This window comes from Dipodomys merriami, unplaced genomic scaffold, assembly GCF_024711535.1.
Source record: "Dipodomys merriami isolate MVZ:Mamm:240054 unplaced genomic scaffold, mDipMer1.0.p SCAF_9, whole genome shotgun sequence".
NCBI classification, from domain to species: Eukaryota; Metazoa; Chordata; class Mammalia; order Rodentia; family Heteromyidae; genus Dipodomys; species Dipodomys merriami.
This window is the reverse complement of record NW_027206512.1, coordinates 15,275,104-15,300,849: the sequence shown is the minus strand read 5'-3', so window position 1 is coordinate 15,300,849 and position 25,746 is coordinate 15,275,104. Positions and strand designations below refer to the sequence as shown.

Genomic DNA, 25,746 nt, shown 5'->3' with positions numbered 1-25,746 from the left:
GCACAGTTTGCTTTTCCTAGACCCTACAAGTCCCTCAGCTTTACTCTAAGGTGGCCATGTGAGTACTCCTGTACCTCATGGGCAGACATGATGGTTGTGGCTCCAGCCTTTATTCCCATGCTTGTCTAAGGTCTATCAAAGTAAGGAGTGAGAAAAACAGCAAACGCCATTTCCTAGGCAAATGGAAAAAAACTCTTTAAAAATTGTTTTAAATTGTTATTATAAAGGTGATATACACAGGAGTTAGAGTTACCTGTAAAGAGAACAGTTCATTTTGGACAGTGTTACCCCTTCCCTCACTCTTTCCCTCTTTTTCCCTCCTAACCCCACCCACAAGTTGTATACTTCAGAAGTACAAAGGTATCTTTTGATGTTGAGGCTAGAAAGAGGAAGTAACTATATCTGAATCCAAAGGGATCTTAAAAAATAAATAGAACAAATGTCTTCTGACAACCAATGCTAGACAGTATCCATTAAACTAGCTTGTTGCAGACAGTGCTCTAAGGTGTTATTTAGCCTTTGTGGTCAGCCAGCCTGGGAAGTATATTCTAGGGAAATAATAAGAAAAAGCGATGAGCACACTAATGATGATAACGATATATTTAGGCAGCTCTGCCACGCACTTTATATAGATTTCCTTATTAACTCCTCACACTAACTCTATGAGGTAGAGACTTATTCTATTGGCAATTGACAGTGAGAAACAAAAAGCCTACAGAGCTTTAATTTTTTGCTCAGGACCCAACAACCTGGAAGTAGTTGAGTCCAAACTCAGCACCACCTTCCACTGCACTCTATTATCCTCTATTACACTCCTTGCTTGCCAGTTAACTACGAGGCCCAGATGAGGTTCTAATTAATTAAATTTAGGTGGTTCTGCTTTCAGTCCTTACTGATACTCTTTCTAGAAATCCATTTTGCCAACTGACACTGAGCATACTTTTTGTCTTTCACTGGTGACTGAAGGTCTTCTGTGGAAGTCCATCATTCTATTTCCAAGGAGGTCTTCCCCCATGCAATCTTTATTCATTTTTCTAGAACCAATTCTACTACTACTAGACAATCTAGGAAGGGTTTTTCTCACTATCTGGCACAATCTCTCTCTCTAACACATATACTTTCTGTCTCTCTCTGTCTCTCTGTCTCTCTGTCTCTGTCTCTGTCTTTCTCTCTATATCTCTGTCTCTGTCTTTGTCTCTGTCTCTCTCTGTCTCTGTCTCTCTCTCTCTGTCTCTCTGTCTCTCTCTCTTTCTCTGTATGCTGGTCCTGGGGTTTGAAATCAGAGCCTGGTTTGTCCCTGAGGTTTTTGTTCAAGGATAGTGCTCTACCACTTAAGCTACAGCTCCACTTCCAGCTCTTTGGTGGTTAACTGGAGATAAGAGTCTTATGGACTTTCCTGTCTGGGGTGGCTTTGAACTGCAATTCTCAGATCTTAGCCTCCTGGGTAGCTAGGATTACAAATGTGAGCCACCTGTATCTGGCTCTATCATTTCTTTTAAATATATTTTTATTGTAAAGATACTGTACAGAGGGATTACAGTTATATGAGCAAAGCAATGAGTCCATTTCCTATCAAGCTTTGTTACCCCCTACTTTGTTTTTCTCCTACCATGCCTTTCCTCTCCACCTCCCCAACTCCTCCCCTACCCTCAAAGTTGTAAAGTTCATTTTCAACATAGTGTCTTGTACACTTATTGTTACAATGGGTCATCTTGTATCCTTATTTCAGCATTTTGTTATTTCCCTTCCCCTCCCCAAATTAGAAAAATGTATATACAAAATGCAGGACACCAGAATCAAATACAGTGAAAACAGGGGTTATACCATGGGGGAAGAACATACAAAGAAAAAAAATCACATAGTACATTATAAGTACATTAAAAAGAACAACAAGAAAGATAAAACCTCTTTTGTCCCTATCTTGGGATTCATTTCACTTAGCATCAGGTTATACATCATATGTACATAGCTTTTGACCTCTTCTGCTTGTCCTAGACATATACTAGTTATTGCAAATAAGGGAAACCATGGGACTTATGTTTCTTTGAGTCTGGTTTACTTCATTTAATATAATTTTTTCTATCTTTCCATTTCCTAACAAATGGGCAGTGTCATTCTTTCTAATGGAGGCATAGAATTCCATTATATATATATATATATATATATATATATATAAATGTGATATCTATATAGATATAGATATAGATATAGATCACATTTTCTTGATCCATTCATCTACTGAGGGGCATCTGGGTTAGTTTGTATCTTAGGTATGGTGAATAATGCTGCAATAAACATAATTGTGCTGGTAGCTTTAGTATGGCCTTGTTTGTGATCGTTTGGGTAAATGCCTAAAAGTGGGATTGCTGGGTCATAGGGGAGCTCTATGTGTAGGCCTCTATACTGCTTTCCAAAGTGGTTGAACAAGTTTACACTCCCACCAACAATGCAGTAGGGTTCCCTTTTGGCCACATCCCCGTCAGCATCTGTTGTTATTAGATTTCTTCATTACAACCATTCTAACTGGGGTGAGGTAGAATCTCAATGTTGTTTTATTTGCATTTCTTTTATGGCTAGAGAGGTTGAGTAGTTCTTCATGTGTCTACTGGCCATTTTTATTTCCTCTTCAGAGAAGTCTTTAGCCCACTTATTAATCAGGTGGTTGTTGCTTTGAGGATTTGTTGTTGGGGGATTTAATTTTTGAATTCTAAGTATATTTTTAGATATGAGACCCTTGTCCATTGTATGGCTAGTGGAGATCTTCTACAATCCGTGGGCTTTCTATTGATCTTGTTTGCTATATCCTTTGCCATGCAGAAGCTCTGCAGTTTCATTCAATACCATTTTCCAACCTTTCTTTGATTTGTTGTGTTTCTGGGTCTCTATTAAGAAAATTTCAGCCTGTGCCAAGGAGCCCTAGAGTTTCTCCTAATGTTTTCAGGGTGTCTACTTTGACTTCGAGGTCTTTGATCTATCTATTTGCAGTTGATTCTGATGCAGGGTCATATATAAGGATCTAGTTTTAGTTTTCTATAGGTGTTTAACCAATTTTGCCAGCACCATTTACTGAAGAGGCTGTCTTTCTTTTTTTTTTTACCTCCCTTATCAAAGATTAGGTGGGTATAGGCCTGTGAGTTCATTTCTGGGTCTTCAGTTCTATTCCATTGGTCCTCAGGTCTGTTCTTGTGCCAGTACCAAGCTGTTTTGATTACTATGGCTTTGTAGTAGGATTTGAAGTTTGATATTGGTATTCCTCCAGCACTGTTCTTTTTGCTAGGGATTGTTTTTGCTATTTGGGATCTTTTATTATTCTATATGAATTTTTGGATTGCTTCTTCTATTTCATTGAAGAATAAGGTTGGGATATTGATAGATATAGCATTGAATTTGTAGATAAGAATAATATAATGTTTTACTTCAGAGAAAAATAAAACTGGGGCTTCAGAATCAAATACATAGGGATTGTGAGACTTTGGCTCCTTGAACTATTATTTCCAGGATTTCCCTTCATCTGTGTTACTAGTAAAGATGGCCACAAAAAACATCTTTATAATACTTGGAGATAGAAGTAATTCAGCAGCAATGGGGGCGGGGAACATGGGAATAATTTTGGATGCACAGGGCCACTTTGCTTTCACCCTTGGAAGGCTGAGTATGTGTTCTGTAACTCATACTCATAGTTGTGCATCTGCAGATTCTCCTGCCTGATATGAAGCTGCTGCTAGGCTAGCAACTGCTCCATTCCCCTGGGCCCTCCTTCAGCTCTTTGACAGTTGGGTCAAGAATGTGTTTAGCTCTGTGCTGAATAGTACCCAATTGTCTTGTAGAACCTCCCCCCCTTGCCCCCGCACCAATCATCATCAAAGTTGGAAGCAGTGGGGACCAACTCCATTCTAGCTTCCTCATGGGTCCAGATCATGTTCTTGAGCTCTGGCCTGGCTATGGGATTCAGTTTTTCTTTGCTTTCCTCTCACACCTCCTTTGCATCCATCTTTCTCATCCAAGCTCACGTCCAACGCCAGCCTCAGAAATGAAGACAACAGATTTATACAGACAGTTTAAGCAACTCTACATTTCGTAAGTTCCAATAACTCTAATCAGTCACATGCATTGCATATAAATGTATTTCCATTTGCAGTCTGCTTCTCTCTTTGAACCTTGAATGACAAAGACAGAAAGGGGGTTGAAGGCTTCAACGCAATAAAAACATTAACTTTGATGGCAAGGTCTCTTTCTGATTATTTATTCATATCCAGAGGGCAGGTTTCAAGGAAAGAAGGAAGAAAGAAAAAGCAAGGACAAGGAGGGAAAGAAAAGGGGGCATGGGAGTAGCAAGAAATAATAGGGATTTGTGATGATGTGATGTAAATCTATTTTGTGCTAGGCACCATGCCCGAAGATGGCAATACTAAGATCAATAATTACCTGAGATGTCATAATCTAAGGAGGAGGCAGATGTACACAGGGCTAACTATAATAGAATAAGTGCTATAAACTGGCATGAATAAAATACGATGGGAACACGGGAGAGGAAGTCATTAATTTTGTCTGAGAGGATCATGGAGCTCCTTGAAAACGAAATAGCACTGATTCCGGCCTATGAAGAGTGTGTGGATAATTCACAGATTGTAGGGAAGAATCAGCATCACCCTGAAGAGGTTGCTGAGCCCCACCCATGAGGTTTTGATTTAGCAGGGGTGGGCTAGGGCCTGAGAGCCTGTGTTTCCTCACATAACTGGCCTGGGGAACCACATTTGGGGAGCCACTGCTATGGTGAAGAAAGGTAGAGCTGAGAGGCGTTTACCACGCATGTCAAACAGCTGGGGCAACTGGAGAGAAATAAAAACTTATTGACCCAGTTTTCTCCTTGCAGATCTCTCTCATTGTCTCTCTTACTACTAGTTCTCCTCATTTCCCTTGCGGCTTTTAGCTGCCATTTGGGATTGGCCAAGTGATCCGTTGTCTTTGAGGCACACATGGAGATATTCAGAAGGCAAAGACATCTGAGTCTGGCGTTCAGGCAAGTGCTCAGGCTGAAATGGTTGATTTGGAGACAGAAGGAGCACGGGGTGGAGAAGCACCTTGGAGCACGTAATGAGAAGGCACAAAGGGGGAGAGAGGATGAGTCAGTGGGTAGGAGGGAGGGAGGGATGAGAACAGAGAGGACAGGAGAGCTGAGCAGAGCTGCAAATAGGACGTAGCACCAAGAGTGGAAGGGCAGAAAGGATGCTATAAAGGGAAGTGGGGAGGAATAAGCCAGAGAGTTTTGTTACGGATATCAGAAAGAGGGATTGGTCAACTGTCTCTTATGATGCAAGGAAGTCAAGGTGAGGGTTGAAGAGGGACTGAGGAATTTGCTAACTAGCACATCAGCCATGGACTATATCAGGGCCGTTTCAGTGGGTTGTGGAGATCCAGGTTCTACTGTAATGATTTACAATAAAGAGGAGACATGGATGGCTGTGAACAATAAGAAAGATATATATTCATAAGTCAAGAGACAACCAGATAAATGTCAGGAAGGTTCCTTTTTTCCAGAAAATATAGAGTTCAGCTTATTTTGTGCCACTGGGAAAATACTGAGAGGCTGAAGTTAGGAGAGAGGAGGGGTTGCACAACTGCTCCAGATCCTGCAAAAGAACATGGCCAAGGGATCATGAACCATAAGAAGCAAGCATCCAAAGAAGACTGAAATCTCAGTTCATGCCTGATAATCTCTATTTCCTTTGTGAAGGTAATAGTCAAAGGTTTCACTTCAGTGAGAAGAAAAGAGGCAAGAATAGAGGATAAGAGATGAGAGAATGGTGGGACCAGGTGGTGGCTCAGGTCAGTAATCCCAGTTTCTCAAGAAACAGTGACTGGAGAATTGAAAACTGAGGTTTGAGAACTGAGGTATAAGGCCAGCACAAGTAAAATGTTATCAAGATTGCATAGGAAACAAAGTTACAGGTCACTGGGAGAAATGTAAAATGACTCCTGTTTCTAGACATGCAAATTCCACTAGTAGAAGTTAAATTGATTCTCACCTCTCACTCACCTACAAAATTACCTTTTTGGCTCCCATCTGCACATTTATTCAGTACTGTTTATCTGTGGCTCGGTATTACCAAACACTGGTTGTATCATCTAACTGGTTCCTGTGGTGATTATGAGTCAAATGAATCTCAGAATTCATTTTTATATCTCTCTGAATACAATTTCTCTTTTTCTGAAAATTATTCTCTAGCAGTTGCAACTTTTATAAAAAAATGAACCTTAATGCTAAAATAGATTATTCTAGTACATGGAAAAGTATGGTGAGCTATCCAATTTTTTGGAACACAGAATTTTTTGATGCTAAAATCTGATAAGCATATCTCAAAGATTAAAACTACAGACCAATTTTATCTCTGAATAAAAAGAAAAGAAAATGAACCCTTAACCACTTTAAACTGATGCAGTTATACAAGTCTTATTTTCAGTCATATAATTTTTTAAATAAAGTAATTTTATTTAATGTCCTTTTCTGTGTTTATTGATTTTTAATGCATTTTCATTGTTATTATAAAGGTGATATACAGAAAGGCCACAGTTACCTAAGTCAGATAGAGTACATCTCTTTGTTGTTGTTTTTTTTTGGGGGGAGGGGTCCGGTCGTGGGGCCTGAACTCTGGGCCTGGGCACTGTCCCTCAGCTCTTCAGCTCAAGGCTAGCGCTCTACCACTTGAGCCACAGCGCCACTTCCGGCTTGTTTTTTCTTTTTGCTTATGTGGTGCTGAGGAATCGAACCCAGGGCTCACGCATGCAAGGCAAGCGTTCTACCACTGAGCCACCTTCCCAGCCCATAGAGTACATCTCTTTTTGAACAATGTCACCCCTTCCTTCCTTCTCTCCCAGTTATTCTTCCCCATTCCCACCCACAAGTTGTATTATTCATTTTCAACACAGTGTCTAGTGAATACCATTGCTGTATTTGTTTACCCTGTGTCTCACATTTCTGTGTTCCCCGATTACTCTCCCAAAGACAGATAAAGGAACAGGCAAGACAAAAGGAAAAGAAAACAAAACAGCAACAAAGAAAAACAATCCTTCTTGTTTCCATTTCCTGGAGTTCATTTCAATAAATATTATTTTATATGCGCAGATGCGCAGATGTATATAGGTTATGTACCTTTATATTCTTCTAAGAATATTCTCCTTTGGTGTCACTGTGTGTGAATTCCTAGAAACCTGTATAATTTCATATAATTCTTTACTAATTTCCCTTACTGTCCACAGCTATGTTATTGTTGTCCTTACTCTGTAGTCTGTGGGCAGGTTTACCTATTGGTGTTTCAGGAAGATCTCTTTTGGCTCCATCTTCTAGATAGATAGATAGATAGACAGACAGACTGACTGACTGACAGATAGATAGAGAGATAGAAGTCAAAATTGAGATACCTATCTATCTCTCTGTGTAGATCTTCATCTATATATACATTTTGATCTTGATTTCTATCTATCTATAGATATAGAGAGACAGACACAGACAGACAGACAGACAGACAGACAGACAGACAGACAGACAGACGGACAGATAGATAGATAGATAGATAGATAGATAGATAGATAGATAGATAGATAGATAGATAGATAGAGCCAAAACTGTAAAATCAAACAAGGGTACCTAAAGTCCTACTTAGACAGAAAGCTGAGATCTCAGACTCACAAAAGCCAGTTTGAGCAGATAGCCGGAAGTGGCGCTGTGGCTCAAGTGGTAGAGCGCTAGCCTTGAGCTGAAGAGCTGAGGGACAGCGCCCAGGCCCAGAGTTCAGGCCCCATGACTGGAACCCCCCCCTCAAAAAAAAAAGAATGTGAATCAAGAAAGCCTACCACCACAATGGTTTCTATTATTTGTTTTAGATGGTAGTGAGAACTGAACCCAGAGCCTAATGCATGCTACACAAGTGCTCTATCATTTGAGCCACAATCCATTTTCACAAGTTTTAATGCCAAATTTGGTTAGTTTCAATAACTCACATTACTGAATTTTCTTAAATATTCAAAATCAAAGTGGCCCTTAGTCCCCTTTGAAACGTTGGTTTTCATCAGCTGAAGTTCTGCCAGCCAGTGAGCCTACATTTACAACTAAAACTCTGGGAATTGGTGAGAAATTAGTATCCTAGAGGACAAAAATTTTGAATTTGTGAAAAGAATAGTCAACACAACTAAGTATGAGTTCTTTGAGAGGTAGGTTAGAAATTTTACTAGAAAAGGAAAATATCACTTACATGTTAGAAAGGCAATGAGTATATCTCCACACACTCCATGGTTTCTTTTTTTTTTAAGCATCATTAAGAAGACTGGGAATAACAGACTATGTCCTTGATATAATTTTTCTTAAAGGACTATCTAACATCAATAGCCGGCACCACGCTGAAGTATGTAGCTATAATAGATGCACTCTCATTAAAGCCAGGAATCAATTAAGAGTAGGCTTTACGTGTGTTTATTTAGCAATGTTCTGGAAAGCTTTCCACAATGTGCTGACATATAAACTAGAAATAGTAAGTGTAATATTGTGAAGAAGGATGCCAAACTCATTTGTTCCTAAAGGATGGACTTGTGCCAACCATACCTTTGTCTCACACCTGCAGATGGTTTAACCAAAAAACTATTGAATTTGACAAGAAAGGTGGGCAAAGTGGCTGGATACAAAGGAAACATCTGAAAAATCAATAGCTTTCCTGTGTACTAGCAATAACAATTACAAGATGTAATGGAACCTTCACTATGTCCAAGATGTACTATATGGAGGGAAAGGTTTGCTAAAGATTAAAAAAAAAGATGCCCCCCCCAAAGATGGAGAGGCATTAAAAAAAACTCAATTACAGGTAAAATATTTTGCATCAGTGTTTTCTGTAAATGGATTGAAGATTACTGCAGATTTTCATTAAAATGAAGACTCCCCAGCTTTAGCCCATCTTCTAAAATTAGAAGAGAGGGCAAATTTTCAAGAGACTTCTGTGTGTGTGTGTGTGTGTGTGTGTGTGTGTGTGTGTGTGTGTGTGTGTGTGTGTGTGTGTGCGTGTGTGTGTGTGTGTGTTTCAAGAGACTTCTGTGTGTGTGTGTGTGTGTGTGTGTGTGTTTCAAGAGACTTCTGTGTGTGTGTGTGTGTGTGTGTGTGTGTGTGTGTGTGTGTGTGTGTGTGTGGCAGGGGAAGGGGGAGAGCACTGTCCTTAAGTTTTGTTTTGTTTTCTGAGTAAGTCTGACACTCTACCACTTGCACTACAGCTCTACATCTGGCATTTGGTGATCAACCGGAGATAAGTATCTTATGGACTTTCCTGGGTAGGCTGGCTTTGAACTGCAATCCTCAGATCTTAGCCTCTTGAGTAGCCAAGATTACAGGCATGAGCCACTGATATGGGGGTGGGGAAGAGTCTTGTCTTCTTACCACACTCCCCATGTGATTCTAATATGCATTAAACTTTGGCAACCACAATTTTATGCAGGTTTCATAAAAGTCCGCAGAGGTTGCTGCCCTTGCACATGTTTCCTAGATATAAAATACATATATAAAGTATATCATAAGCTTTAGTAATAAAATAATAACATCTTGGAGAAAATAAAAACAAGAAGCAAATCAACTACCTAGCTCTAAGACAAACTCCTAACTCCTATCCTAAAATATGGAGTAATTGTTTCTATATCCAGTTAGTGTTGCCAGAACATTGTGGCATTTGTTTTTCAAAGCAATTTTGGGTGGTTTGCAATGGTCTAATGTCAATGGTCTAATGTAATATGGTGGTCTGATATTACCAGTTCAGATGAGGACTGAGATATACAGGACACAAGACACCTCTGAGATATAATAAACACCAACACAAGGAGTGACCATGCAAGTCCCAATCATGAGCTATGGCCTTTATATAAAAAGATGTACTAAAACTAGAAAAGGCTTCAAGGTGAGCCCAAGGAAATTCAGGCACTGTCCTGAGGCTGGGTAATTTCTCAGCTAGGCCTCTTATAGCAGGTGCTGAAGTAATAAGAAACTGTGGCTTATATATTTAACAGTATCTAAGATGGGAAAAGCCCATGATGCTAAGAGAAACTTAAAAATAGTATTTCTCAACTGAGACACTACTGATAATTTGTTCCGGCCCATGGCCTGCTATGAAGGGACTGATCTGGGCATGGCAACCCTTGCCTAGCCTCTGAGATGCTCAGAGCACCCCAATCTCTGTTGTGATAACCAACAGAGATCTGACATTGTCAGAAGTCCCAAGGGGGAAAAGTTCCCTGTGATTGACATCAACTGCTTCAAAGAAATCAGTAAGAGTGCAGTCAGAAACCCAACGTAGAAGAGCAAGAGAACGCGTGGGTGGGGAGGGTAAGAATGTTGAAAGGGGTGACATTGATCCAGATAATATTGCATTCACAAACTGCTTTGTTGAATGGCAACTCCTTTGTACAACTACTTCAAGATAAAAAAAGAAAAAAGAAAAGAAAAAATAAATAATAAATGAGTTTTTAATAAATGAGTTGTTGGTTTTTTTTGGTCAGTGGTGGGGCCTGAACTCTGGGCCTGGGCTGTCCCTTAGCTCTTCAGCTCAAGGCTAGCGCTTTGCCACTTGAGCCACAGCGCCACTTCTGGCTTTCTCTGCTTTCATGGTGCTGAAGACTTGAACCCAGGACCTCATGCATGCAAGGCAAGCACTCTACCACTGAACCACCTTCCGAGCCCAGAAAATAAATTTTTAAATGGGTATAAAAACCATCTATTTAGATCCTCAAGTTCATAAATTCTAGGTGAACTAAGGAATAAAATACAAAACTTGAAATATTAACTAGTAAACTTAGGAAAAATATTTAGCTAATATCTAGATAGGAAAGTATTTTCTTAAGTTTAAACACAAAAGAAATACTGATAGCTTTGACCACATAAGGCTAAACTTCTGTACAGTTAAAAGATCAATGATAAATTGGAAAAATAATTCTAAGCAATAGGAAAAACAATCTTCAAAATTTTTTCTCTGTAACTAAAGGTAATTTGGATTTTCATGTTTTAGCCAACCTTTTATACCAACACTCATCAGTTCTAATAATACTTGGATCAATCCTCAATCTTATTGTTGCAGACAACAATCCTATTTCTATATTTCTTCTAATTAGGCTTTTATTTCTGCCTCTTGCCAATTAATGTTGATAATTATGATTTTTAAAAAATCCCCCCATGGGGCAGGGGGTGGCTGGGAAGGGATGGGAAGGGGAAACAAAGGAGGAGGCTACAATGCTTGATAAGAAATGTACTCATTATCTTGCCCATGTAATTGTAACCCCTCTGTACAATATTTTCACAATAAAAAATAAATTTAAAAAAATCCTCCCATGACCTAAAGGAGTTTGTCACTTGCACAAATAGTTGTTACTTTGAAAAGAATACACTAGTAAGTCAAAGATCAGCTCAAAGGAAAGTAAAAATACATTTGTTGAAATTAATGCTTATTCCTTATAAACTATGCAAGAGGCCTAGGAATGGAAAGATTCTATCTTTCAGATCATCAAGCATTATCATTCTTTCATGTGTAAAGTTAGTCCTCAAAACAAAACTAGGAGGAAGCTGAGTGTTGGTGGTGCACACCTGTAATCCTAACTACTCAGGAGGTTGAGAGCAGGAGGATCAAAAACAGAACTGGAAGAGTGGCTCAACTGGGAGAGTTTAAGATATCCAATGGAGAGGTCCTGGAGCAAACCCCTGTGGATCAGGGGTAAATGTTGTCCTGCTACCTAAGAGGGACTGAAGGTACTTAATGTTAGTCTAATTGCTGTCAAAACTCATGAGACAACCGTCACCTATGTGTGACTAACCCCCTGCAAGCCCTCTCATGTGCTATATTCATGACTGGTACACATATGGTGCTTACTATGTGCCTTGCCAGGTACATTCCATCCCACCATAACCCAGGGAGACTTTTACAGATGCACAAAAGTAATGCCCACCTGTCACGTTGCTGGGAATTTGGGAGTCAGGGTCAACCCCTGGGTCTGGGGAGTCTGACTCCAGGGCCTGTGCTCTTAACACTGCACTCGATTCTTGTGTGTGCATCCTGCTTGCTCTTTCAAACAGCCTGGGAAGTAGGTAAGATAGATCGCCCAATATATACAGAGTTCTTACCTGCCAGGCCCCATCCATGTATTGAATTTCCAATGATGGATGAGCCACAGCCTATTCTCAAGGATTTAAGTTTAAAAAGTGAGATAGACAAGTAAATCCACATTTGACCGATGAAAACTGGAAACTCCAAGCTTTAATAAATAGCTCATCTAAATCACCAGAATAGAAAGGGATTAGGTTCTCTCCTCTCCTCTCTTCTCTTCTCTCCTCCTCTCCTCTCCTCTTCTTTTCCTTTCCCTTCTCTTCGCTTCTCTTCCCTTTTCCCTTCCCTTCCCCTTCTCTTCTCTTCCCCTTCTCTTCTCTTCTCTTCTCTTCTCCTTTCCCCTTCCCTTCTTTTCCCTCCCCTTCCTTCCCTTCCCCTTCTTTCTTTCTCCTCCTTTCCCCCTTCCCTCTCTCCTTTTTTTGAGATAGGTCTTGCTATGAGCTATATAGCAAAGTTATGATCCTCCTATTTCCACTTTTTGAGTCCTGAGATTATTGGTGTGAACTACCCCATCTGGCTAGGCTAGGTCTTAAATGCTGATATTACATCTACAGTCTAATACTTAACATTAAGTAATGCTGTCATTTTTTAAATAACCTCCTAGACAGACATGAAAACAAAAACTGAAGGAAGCAATATCAAAGCCAGGACCATATAATCTAGCCAACATATACAAAAAGTTGTACAAAGAAGATATCAAAATAAGAAAGAGGTTGGGACTTCGGTACACAAACACACAGGCTACCAATTTGGCTCAACATGTGGTGTATTGTGAAAGATTCATCATTTTAAACATGAAATGATCCATCTTCCAAAAATAACAGGCCCTGGCAAAGTCCCTCACACTGAGCCACTTCTCCTAAGGAAAATCACAAGAATCCTCTGAGGGCTGAGAGCTGAAGATGTGTTCCATCAGTTCAGCTCTGTTATAATCAAGGCTGGTTTACATTCTCCTTCTTCCTTACTAGTGATTTCTTGCAGTGTAAGAAAATCGTCTCAAACCCCCTAACAGCAGTAGCCTGTGAGCTTCATTTAATTAGGTTTTGATGTCCATTCAGGTTTTCTGGGTGAAGCATCAGTGCCACAGTACCATGGTAACTGCCTCTCACACCTCAGCTATAGCCAGTAACATTGAAGCAGCAAGGATTCATTAAACAGGGGGGCTTAAACATAGCATCCATAGTTATGTAGTGGCAGATCTTTCAACTTCTTTTATCCTCCCAAAGGGTCTTGGTTGGGGTCAAAATGCAGGTAGTATAAGCATCTGGCCACTACTGGAGAATGATTATAAAAGCCTCCTTTGCCTCTGAACATCTCCTATTTACAGACTGACAAACTCTGCAAATGTAAGAAAGAGGAGTTTAGTCATAGGTAGCTACCACCTTTTTAAAACAATGAGTAGGTACTCACTCATCAAACAGATGTATCTATATCTAAGACCAGGTACAGCCTACCTAACCAGGGACAAGGGCAGGAGTTCACCAGAATCCTTCAGATAAAAATGTGGCTGGACAAAGCAGGCTGAGACCCGAGGATCGTGGTTTGAAGCCAGACTGGTTACAAAAGTCTATGGAGACTCTTATCTCCAGTTAACCAGAGAAAAGCCAGAAGTGGAGGTATGGTTCAAGTGGGAGAGTATTAGCCTTGAGTGAAAAAGCCAGGTAAGAGTGAAGGGCCCTAAATTGGAGCCCCAGCACCCAAGCAAAAACAAAATCTGTTTGCATTTATCTTAATAGCCAATTTATTTTTATTATTGATTTTATTTTCTTATTTCATTGTTTTTGTCGGTCGTGGGGCCTGAACTCTGGGCCTGGGCACTGTCCCTCAGCTCTTCAGTTCAAGGCAAGCACTCTACCATTTGAGCCACAGCACCCCTTTCCAATTTACTTTTAATAACATCTATTTGCAAAATATTGTAAGAATCTTTACACTGTTCACACAAGGATCAGCAGGGTAGAGTGGAATGCAAGGCCCCAGGGCAAGTCTGTTTCCAGCTTCCTTTCTAAATGTCCTGCAGTTCTGACACACAGAGGCTGCAGCTCTACATGCTAGATGGTATGAATATAAAGATGGCAACAGGTGCATGAGCAGAGATTGCTACATAAACTAGAGAGCTAAGAGAGGAGAGTAACCCAGCACTGAGGCTGGTGAGGGCAGGCAGGGAGGATTGAACTGGATCTCCAGGGATCTGAGGCTTTGGGTGGGTAGGAGGCTTTTATGGAGCAGGTGGGAGGCTTTTCATGCACACTGGCAGCATCAGACCACATGTGTGTGCAGGAACCAGTGTGGGTGTTCAGTGTGTCAGGCAGTGAGTGGCAAACGATGAGCTAGAGAGGTGAGCAGTGCCAGTTATGGGGGGCAATTATAGCATAGCCTATAGTCTCTGAAGGGTTGTCTCACTTAGCATTTACTAGAGGGGAATACACTAATTGTAATAGAATCTGGGGATGGTGGCATGGGCTACTTGGGAATTAGAGGTAGGATGATCACTGTCCAACGCCAGCCAGGGCAAGTCAAAAACAAAATATAAAAACAAAATAAGCCATAGACCTGGCTCAAACATAGAGCATGTGCTTACCATGTGTGAGGCCCTGATTTCAACTTCCAGTACTGAAGCAAACAAGCAACAAAAGTAGTAATCAGAAAAAAGAAATGGAAAAAGAAAGTTTTCTTTTACATGTAGAATTTAGAGAAAACTACTGCCCATTGTTATGGGTTGTTTTGTTTTGTTTTCTTGGTCGTGGGGCCTGAACTCTGGGCCTTGGCCCTGTCCCTCAGCTTTTCAGCTCAAGGTGAGCGCTCTACCACTTGAGCCACAGTGCCACTCCCTGCTTATGTGGTGCTAAGGAATCAAACCCAGGGCCTCATGCATGCAAGGCAAGCACTCTACCACTGAGCCACCTTCCCGGTCCCCATTGTTACATTTTTATGGGTAATCTTTTTTCCCCCATGTTTACACAGTCCTTTATTTTAATAGTAGAGTTTTAATTGAAATAGCTATTTCATTTTTCCCTTGGTTTATGGGTAATTTTTTTATGTATGTGTTGCTATATTGTGTCAGCATGTGTATACATATGTATATATAATGTATATTCACATATAGAGACAAAATGAAATTTAAAATGTACTACATGCATATAGTAGAATAATACTGGCTTTGAAAAGAAAGGAAATTCAAAGACATGACACAATGTGGGTAAAGTTCAGGAAATTATATTACATGAAATAGCCTTCCATAAAAAGACAAGCTGGTAAGGTGGTACACACCTATAATCTTTGGGAGGTACACACAGGAGAATCTCAAATTAGAGGCTGGCTCAGACTACACAGTGAGATCCTGCACCTGTAATCCTAGCTACTCAGGAGGCTGAGATCTGAGGATCTCAGTTCAAAGCCAGCCTGGACAGGAAAGACCATTAGACTCTTATCTCCAATAAACCACTAGAAAACCAGAAGTGGCGCTGTAGCTCAAGTGGTAGAGCACTCGCCTTGAGCTGAAGAGCTGAGGGACACCGCCCAGGCCCAGAGTTCAAGCCCCACGACCGACAAAAAAATAAAAAAATAAAGGACATCCCCCCCCGGGTACCATGGCTCAAACCTGTAACCCTAGTTACTTGAGAAGTAGAAATCAAGGCCAGCCCAGGCAAAAAACGAAAGTTCGTGAGACTTTATCTCAACCAGTGGTTAGGTGCAGTACCATGCCCTTGTCATCCAGGCAAGGGGGATAGATAATAGCTTGGCACAGTGGTGTGCATCTGTCATCCCACCAACATGGGGAAACACAGGTAAGAGGATCATAGCCCAGGCTGGTCCAAGCATAAAGTGAGACTCTACCTCAAAAAGAATCAGGAAAAATGGGGATGGAGGTAACGTTCAAGTGGTATTGAGCTTGCCTAACAAACTAGAGGTCCTGAATCTAATCTCCAGCATCACAAAATGTCTGCTGAAGTAGGAGCAGTCTTTGAGAAGAGGGAGCTATCCTATGGCATTCTGTCTGAGGGACACATGCCAGCCAGAGCCTCACCCCAGAGGCGTCTGCTTTTTTTAAAAATCCCCCCCCCTTTTTTTTTTTTTTACATTTTTTTATTGTAAAAAAGCTGTACAGGGCTGGGAAGGTGGCTCAGTGGTAGAGTGCTTGCCTTGCATGCATGAGGCCCTGGGTTCGATTCCCCAGCACCACATAAGCAGCAAAAGCCGGAAGTGGCACTGTGGCTCAAGTGGTAGAGCACTAGCCTTGAGCTGAAGAGCTGAGGGACAGCGCCCAGGCAAAAAAAAAAAAAAAAAGCTGTACAGAGGGGTTACAGTTACATGAGCAAGGTAATGAGTACATTTCCTATTGAGCATTGCTGCCTCCTCCTTTGTTTTCCCCCTACCACCCCTTCCCTCCCATCTCCACAACTACCCCTCTGCCTCTCGAAGTTGTAAAGTTCATTTTCAACATAGTGTCTTGTACATCTCTTTGTTACAATGGGTCAACCTGTATCCTTGTTTAAGCATTTGTTTTTTTTCCCTTCCCCTCTCCAAATTAGAGAATTGTATATACAAGGTTCAGGGCACCGACATCAAATACAGTGAAACTAGGGGTTATACTGTGGGGGAGGAACATACAAAGCAACAAAAAAAATTATATGGTACATATATGATTACTCTTCTGACCCTACAAGACTCAGGTTGGCTGTCTCCACCTCTGGAATTCTTGCAGAATCCTTATGAATATTGTCTATCCCTTTTTGGATGTCTTGCAGTATCCTATGATGTTTCTATTATTTACCCTACTGTCTAACTGTTTACTATCTCTCTGCTAGAGTGAACACACAGTGGCCACTCCATAAATATATTTTGTATATATAAATAGAAACCACTGGACATGTGAGCTGGAAGAGTGTAGATCTCATCAGTTTTGAAGCTAACCTCTATAATCTATAAATTGGCACAGTGGTCCCGCTGGCTAAGTGAGTGTTTGTTGCTAGAGAAGCCAGGGAAAAAAACATCCAAGTCTTCATCACTGAAGATAAGACAAAGTCTTCCTGTTTAGGTAATATTGGGGTTCACTAGTCTTTGTGTGTCCATTTCTTCCTCTCTCTCTCTCTCTCTCTCTCTCTCTCTCTCTCTCTCTCTCTCTCTCTCTCTCTCTCTCTGCATGTCTCTTTGTCTCTCTTTGTCAATGTGGGGCTTGAACACAGGGCTTTGGTGCTATTCCTTTGTGCTCAAGGCTAGCATTCAACCACTTTGAGCTATAGTTGCACTATGGTTTTTGAGTAGTTAATTGGAGATAAGACTCTCCCTGGGCCTTTTCTGGCTTCAAACCTCTATCCTCAGATCTCAGCCTCCTGAGTGGTTAAGATTATGGCATGAGCCCCCAGTTTCTGGCCTCGTGTGCCCATTTCTTGGATAATATTTCCATAAGGCATTTCTGGGGTTCCATGTGGGAACAGGGAGGCACATGATCTACCTCACCAGCTAGGGAAGCATGATAAAATTATCTGGGGCACTTTAAAAAATAGTCTGGTATTTAGATCCAAACTCCCAAGATTATGACTTAAATGATCTAGGGTGCAGCTCAATTTTATAGCTCTTCAGGTGTTTTAACTGTGCAATTGGGGCTGAGAACCTATGCCCCAGTTTGCCTGCTGCTCCTCCTGGCATGTGGCACTGTCCAAAGTAGCAGTTCATTAAAAACTGCTGTCACTTCTGTCTGCCAGGAGTGAGTGGTCCGTTTGGACAGTTCACAGGAAGGGCACAGAATCTCAGAAAGCATAAGAGGCAAAATCACACAAAGCCATTATGTTCAATCTACCACTGTGCAGTCCAATAGCCACACAAAGGTAGTAAAATGTGAATTAATCAAAACTCAGTCCATAACACATGAGACAGTAGATGTCATATGCTTTGTGAGGCACATGGTCTCTATGCTAGTTACTAAACACTTTTGGTGTAGAAACAATCCGGTTAATACTTAAGCAGAGGATGTGGCTGTAGAGGATGTGGCTGTAGTCCAGGGCAATCAAATGCTCTGAAATGAAACAAAATTACATAATATAACTTCTAATCACAAAGAGACAATGATTTAACTGGAAGGTGACATAAATAAGCAACATGCAAACAAATGAGTTGTTAGAAAAGACTGCAGTGAGTCTCAAGGAACGACTTGGGAGCCATGTGAAGTGGGCCTAGAAAGACAATTTGTCAAGGACTAATGTAAAATATTCATACACTGAAAGTGGAATGGACTTGTCTCATCCTTCTGAGAAGGCCATAGTCATACCAAGACCAAGACTAAGAAATAAACTACGTGCCTTCCCAAGGCCTTTTCTAGCTCTTGTGTGCTCAGTAGGGGTGTGGTTACCATCCAGAACAATTCTCTGTTCCTATGTAAATAAAAATGAATTCAACCTGTTAGAAACAAGAAGGAAGAACAGCAGGGGAAAAATAAAAGCTGTCCTGAGACAGCTTTATTTTTATGCTCTTCAGGTGCTTTTAACTGTACAGTGGGTTGAGAACCTATGCCCCAGGTTGCCTGCTGCTCCTCCCAGCGCAGTGGTCAGTGATTTGCTTCCTTCCTTCCTTCCTCTTCCCTCTCTCTCTTTTTCCTTCCCTCCCTCCCTCTCTTCCTCTTTTCTTTCTTGGTGGTGCTAGGGATTAAACTCAGGGCCTTGAACTTGCTACTATTTGAGTCATACCTCTTGTTGCTGGGGATAACACACCATTGTGCCCAGCCATTGCACTTTCCCCTTAGTTGTGATAGCAGGTGTATTTCACACAGCCACTGATTGTTGGGATAACAGGTCCATTTTACCGCACCTAGCCATTGGCTGAAAATGGAGTCCAGTGACTCCATTCTATTTTTACCTAAGCTGTCTTTAAACTTCAATCTCCTTATCTCTGCCTCCACAGTAGCTAGGTCTTCAAAGTAGCTGAACTTCTAGGATGCGCTTTATTAATTATTACCTTATCCTTCCTACAAATAAGTTAATGGAAAATATTTGTCTTTACCTTGACACTAAAGGTAAACTAAAGGTTGAGTATGAATGAAATAATAATCCATTCCTTTGTGCCATCTATAAGCTGAAACCAAATATGGAGAAACACCAATCCAAATGTCATAAGAAAGATAATCAGTTTTCTCAAGAGCAATTGTGTTCACTGCTAAAATTACAAGACAGCATTGTGCTGTCATGGGCAAGACTGAGTAAATTTTCAGTAACAACGTACTTTTGAAGTGCAATGTATGTAGGTCCATATCATGTTGTAAGGTGAATCATCCCAGAAGCCACATTTTGAAATATAGAATATTGGAGTCTTTATTATACAATTAACAGGCCTCAGGCAGCCAGTTGTTACAAAGGCCTGCAGCACGCAAATACACATAACACAGCTAGGAAACATGCTAAAGAGGAAAGAAATAATAAAAAACAATACCAACAAGCCAATTCAGCTTCAATGGAGAGCTGAATTGAGATGCCATGATGACTGGAGACAATCACGGGATCACACGTGGCAGGCATCCTGGAGGTTAGGTTGGTCCATGCCTAAATAGGTCAGCGCAGGGGGCAGATCCTCAGGAAATTCCCAGTCCCAGGCACTGATAGATTCAGTAACCTATCAGCCAAATGCCCGCCCCTGCCTCCAGGGATAGGGGTATACCCATCATCTAGGAGGCAAATGATGGGGGTTTTCTTCCCTCATCATGCAGGGTAGGGGGGGCATTTCTTCCTCCAGTATGAAGACAAGATGCCAGACCCTACCATCCACCATGTGGCCAATATGGTGCCAGCCAAACCTGACCTCCTTACTTCACCCAAAAAAGAATAAAACTTGTTGCCCTAACACTGTTCCCACAATGCATGGTCATATCTGAGTTGTTAGTATTTCTTTTTTTTTTTTGGTGATGGGGGGGGGTCGGGTCATGGGCCTGAACTCTGGGCCTGGGCACTGTCCCTCAGCACTTCAGCTCAAGGCAAGCGCTCTACCACTTGAGCCATAGCACCACTTCCAGCTTTTTTTCTGGTTATGTGGTGCTGAGGAATTGAACCCAGGGCTTCATGCATGCAAGGCAAGCGCTCTACCACTGAGCCACCTTCCCAGCCCCAGTTGTTAGTATTTCTAACAAATACTTGTTAAGTTCAGCAAGACTAGAATTCGAGACACTGCAAGATCTATTTCCATTAGGAACTCCAGGACAGTAACATTACCAATTTCTTCTAATTTTAGTGTACAAATTCTTCTAGAAAACACAAAGTAATATTTGTATTTGTATTGCTTTATAATGACACAAATATATCTTCATTAACATCTATTCATTCACAAATCAACAGGAGGGGAATAACTGACTACCACAGTATTGAAAAAAAAACAGAGTAGTTATCATTTTAGCCACACACAATTATGATTTATGTTTTAAACTCCCAATTAATGCCATTTAAAATATTTCATTGACAGCTAAGTCATCAAAAGTATCAAAATAGCCGGGCGCTGGTGGCTCACGCCTGTAATCCTAGCTACTCAGGAGGCTGAGATCTGAGGATCCCGGTTCAAAGCCAGCCCGGGCAGGAAAGACCTTGAGACTCCTATCTCCAATAAACCACCAGAAAACCGGAAGTGGTGCTGTAGCTCAAGTGGTAGAGTGCTTGCCTTGAGCTGAAGAGCTGAGGGACAGCGCCCAGGCCCAGAGTTCAAGCCCCACGACCGACAAAAAAAAAAAAAGTATCAAAATATAATGGAAAGAGACCTACATCTCAAAAAATAAAATGTCTACCAAGGGCTGGTGGCTTATGCCTGTAATCCTAGATACTCAGGAGGCTGAGGATCTAAGAATTTAGGTTCAAAGCCAGTATGGGGGAAAAAAGTCTATGAGACTTATTTCCAATAATCAGCAAAAATCTAGGAGTAGAACTATGGTTAAAGTGGTACAGTGTCAGCCTTGAGTGAAGAAGCTAAGGGAGAATGAATGTTCTGGCTCTGAGTTCAAGCACCAGCACAAATAAAGAAACAAACAGAAAGAAAAGATGTATGCTTCTGTGGCCTTGAAGAAAATCTGATTATCTTCAGGATTTTAGGATGTCAAAGACAGTTTCTGAATTTAAGAAATGGAGTAAGCATGAAGCAAGTTGCTACCTATTCCACCTGGTAGAGTCTCTGGATAAATGATTAGTTACATTTATAATCTGCCTTTAAAGAAAAGCTCAAATCTACTTCCATAAAGAATTAGATGTTTTATTTTCTAGATTGCGCTGAAGAAAAGCCTTCCAGTCTCAATTTTTTTCCATGCTGGGGTATGGTCTAGGTCCTAGGATACTGGGCAAATTTCCTACCCCTGAGCTATACTCCCAGATACTCTCCATACTCTTATTAAAAGTATGTTATGAGGCACTGACAGGAACTGATTTTGAAAACATAAATAATGTAGAGTGTAGTAAAAATGGGGGATTAATGAAAGTGACATTTAGTGCCACTTCCAGTTTTCTGGTGGTTTATTGGAAATAAGAGTCTCACCAACTTTCCTGCCCGTGCTGGTTTTGAACCGCGATTCTCAGATCTCAGCCTCCTTAATAGCTAGGATTACAGGTGTGAGCCACCAGTGCCTGGCTGAACCAAAAGTTTTATCCAACTTTAGTAACATTCCCTAAGAAGGACACACAGAGATCTGTGCTGTATTTTACAGTCTCATAAGAAAACTGCTGATCTGCATTGGTTGAATTGATCTCAAGATCTAGGACCTGCAGCTTGAAAAGTACTATAGTGCTATATGAAGCAACATTTTGAAAACATCAATGATGATTTTTTAAAAGTTCAGTATATGTGCTTAATTTCTGAGGCTTTAACATGCTCTACCTATAGAGATAGATATAGATGATCTATCTATCTATATCTATATCTATCTATCTATTTATCTATCTATCCATCTATCTGGAACTTTCCTAAGTTTATTCAGGCATCCCTTGTAGAATAGACAATAAATTTTAGTACCCTCAGAGCAGAGACAATATTGGATCTACTTTAACCTGTACTTTATTTAGCATTCCTAAACACACTTGGAACATTTCTAAATAATTTTCTTAAGGATAATGTTCCCTCCAGATATGGGAATTCCCCCAAGACCTGGCCTGAGCCCTGGTCTGGAGAGAAATATCTAAGGTCACTCACTACACTGGGTAAGGGAGGGTTATTTATTCAAGAAATATGACAGGCAATGTCTTGTGAAATGGTCTAATTAAAAATATGTCCCTCTCCACTGTCAAAATATTGGTTTTAATCAAAGCAAATTAGTTTTGAAGTGGAAACAACATGGAAGAAGCTAAATCAAATCCCATTTTAATAGCTTTACTAAAAGCAATGGTAGGTTATATTGTAAGTGAATTTGGTAAGCCCTGCAGGCTGGGCTGAGTAAGAGGATATGGGCTTGAAGCCTAAAGGAAAGAAATTAGACAACAAGGGCCCATCAAAGCAGATGTTTCAGCCTCCAGCTGCTCCTTGAGCCAGGAGTACCCATTTGTTAGACTTCTCACAGGGCCTCTGTGACCATTTGCCTAGGGAAAGAACAGGTGTGCATAACCACCTACATTCTACTTTTCTCTGCTTTTCTCCTTCCTGCCTTGAAGCCCTGACTCTACAATGAATCATCTACAAAGCAAAGGAGCAAATCATTCTTAAGTTCATTAACACATACACATATCCAAATAACTCTGGGTGATGATTTTTTTTTTTGCTAGCAGATATGGAAATTTAAAAAGGCAAACTCTTGCTAGGAATAGTGGCATATATCTATGATCTCAGCAACTTGGGAGGTGTAAATAGGAAGATCTCTGTCCAGGCTAACCTGAGTAGGAACTCAAGATCCTATATGAAATATAACTAAAGCAAAAAGACCTGGAGATGTAACTCAAGTGGTAGAATGCTTGTATAGTAAGTGTGAGGCCCTGAGTTCAAACTCCTATACTAAAAAGAGTCGAATTGAACTTCAGCAAAAAGTACTTTTTTCAGACTAAATATAAGTGCTTTTTTATATAACTTTTCTATGACTGAATCAAATCTTAATTCCAAACACTATCAATGCAAATTTTTTCTTCCTTCTAATTAAAGAATAATTGCCACTAAATATATCTCTATAGGAGCTAAGTGGAAGAAACTTACAACTGCTCTGTTCAATGCAGTAGTCATTGAACCTATTTAATTAATTTAAATTAATTAAAGCTAAATAAAATTTAAAATTGAGTCCCTCAACTGCACTAGCCTTATTTCAAGTGTTCAATAGCCACATAGGACTTATGGCTAAGTATTGGATTTATAGATTATTCCAATCACTGGAGAAAGTTCTACTGGACAGTGCTAATCTAGAGAGGGCTATTTATAACTACTATGGAAACTGCTCATTTCTTACTTGGTAAAAGTTCTGAGTCCTACCTACTAGAACTGGCTTGACTCAGAATAGTGTGGGATTGAATTTGACAGTAAATACCAAAGATTCCATTATTATCTTAAAATATCATTCCAACTGACCTAAAATCTCTTTGTGTTAAGATTTTCTATTACCACTAATGATTTTTCCCCAAATCCAAACATATCAGAAGATATTTGGACTGGGTACCAGTGGCTCATTCCTATAATTCTAGCTACTCAGAAGGCTGAGATCGGAGGATCACAGTTTAAAGCCACCTTGGGCAGAAAAATCCATGACACTCTTGGTGCTGGGAAGTTGGCTCAGTGGTAGAGCACTTGCCTTGCACGTATGAGGCCCTGGGTTTGATTCCTCAGTACCACATAAGTCAAAAAGAAAAAAAGCCGAAAGTGGTGCTGTGGCTCAAGTGGTAGAGCGCTAGCCTTGAGCTGAAGAGCTGAGGGACAGCGCCCAGGCCTAGAGTTCAGGCCCCATGACCGGACCCCCCAAAAAAAGAAAAAGAAAAATCCATGAGACTCTTATTTCCAATTAACCAGCAAAAAGCCAGAAGTGAAGGCAGGGCTCAAATGGTAGAACATCAGCTGAGAGGGAGAATGAAAGATCTGGAGTTCAAGTCCCAGTATTGGCACAAAAAATATAAAATATTTGATTATAACAATAACTTGTTCAAGTTCCAATAATTTGTGAACTTGATTAAAAGTGATTAGACTAATTTTAAAAAACAAAAATTTGGGATAAAAGTTTTATACACATACCCACACATATGTAGGGAAATACTTCAGTTTTAGTTAGAATAAGGAAAGTACTTACTGCACATTAAGGATCTATTCTTTCATCAATTTGGAGCCAGATTCAATAACAGACTTTGTAGCATGTTTGGAGAACTCTGGCTCACATTCTTTGGACCTCACAAAAACCACTCAGTGAGTATTGGTTCTTAGTGCTGCAGAGTCTTCTTAAGAAGAGGAAGATGGACAGGTAATAGATTATCTTATTTGTCTTGCTTAATTGGCTACTGAACGGATTCCCAAATGGCCAGATTACAGTGACACAAATAGCTAAGATTATGAGGCCAGCTAGCCTTTCCCCTCTCATAAACACCAAGCTGCCTGTTCATCTAGCTGCTTTACCACAGAGGTGTGGACCACAGTCGGAACCAAGAGAGGAAAGCCTCTTGACCATCATAAAGCAGGCAAAGTGAATGTGCATGTGTATGCATTATGTGCGCATCCACAACACATACCTACACACACCCACACATACCACTGCAAAGTCATGTGGGCAGGATTGTAGTAATTCTACAATAAAGAATGATCATATTCATGGGAGAAAATCCATAGAATGGCTATCTCCCTTCCAGAGCAACTTGTGTGAAAGTCATTTGAGGAGAAACACAAAAATTGAGCAGTTACTATCAAGACACCATACTGCCAATCGCACCAACCCAAAGAAGAATGCAGATAATGGCCAATTACCACAAACATGCATTTTTCAAATATTTTCCTATGTCTGCTCCAAGTCATAAGATCTGTCAGTCAATATTGCCAGCAAAATTTCTTCATCCTTTTATTTATTATGTCCAGCTTGAGAGCTTCCAACATGGGGTGTTTGCAAAAAAAATTATTAAATAATGTATATATAAAGGACACATCATTAAAATTCCTACCCTCACATTTCCTGTTCATTAGAAGATAGATCGGGTTAATCTTGGAAACATGGTGTCTCCAGGAAACAGGAAAGGAAAAGTTGAGGATTTAATTCTTGAAAAGTTGAGAATGTAATATTCTTTGATCTGAAATATCACATATACAAGCCTAACAATTTTTCCTTGAACTATAAAGTTTAAGTAGGTCAGCTTATTACCAGCTACTGTGGAGTTTATACATCCACATTCCCCTACCCTTTTGATGAACTGCGGCTCAGAAAGGAGGTACAGCCCTGCATTATTAAACCCTGTCTTCCATTCAAGCAGAGAACTGAGGAAACAGACACTAATCGTGCCCTTGAGGCTTTGTTACCACAAGAGATCCCAAGAACCCTTCTGTTCTCTGTTCCTGTTAAGGTAGCACTCGGTTCTCTAGCAGGATGCAGGTAGAAGTCAGAGCAGAATCTCTGCCTTCCCTTCCACCCGGACTAACGTTCTCACGTTCAAGTCACAAACCCTGGCTCAACCGACAAAGATCTGACCAGCAGAAACCTAACCAAAACGACCAGTGAAGTGCTGGGGGATAA

The 25,746-nt window shown here is 40.6% G+C and overlaps 1 protein-coding gene across 3 annotated transcripts in view; it reads right to left on the bottom strand.

The window, feature by feature from the left end:
* Positions 1–25,746, bottom strand: part of Tmem150c (transmembrane protein 150C) — a 64,169-nt gene that overhangs the window by 37,158 nt on the left and 1,265 nt on the right. The window lies entirely within an intron of this gene.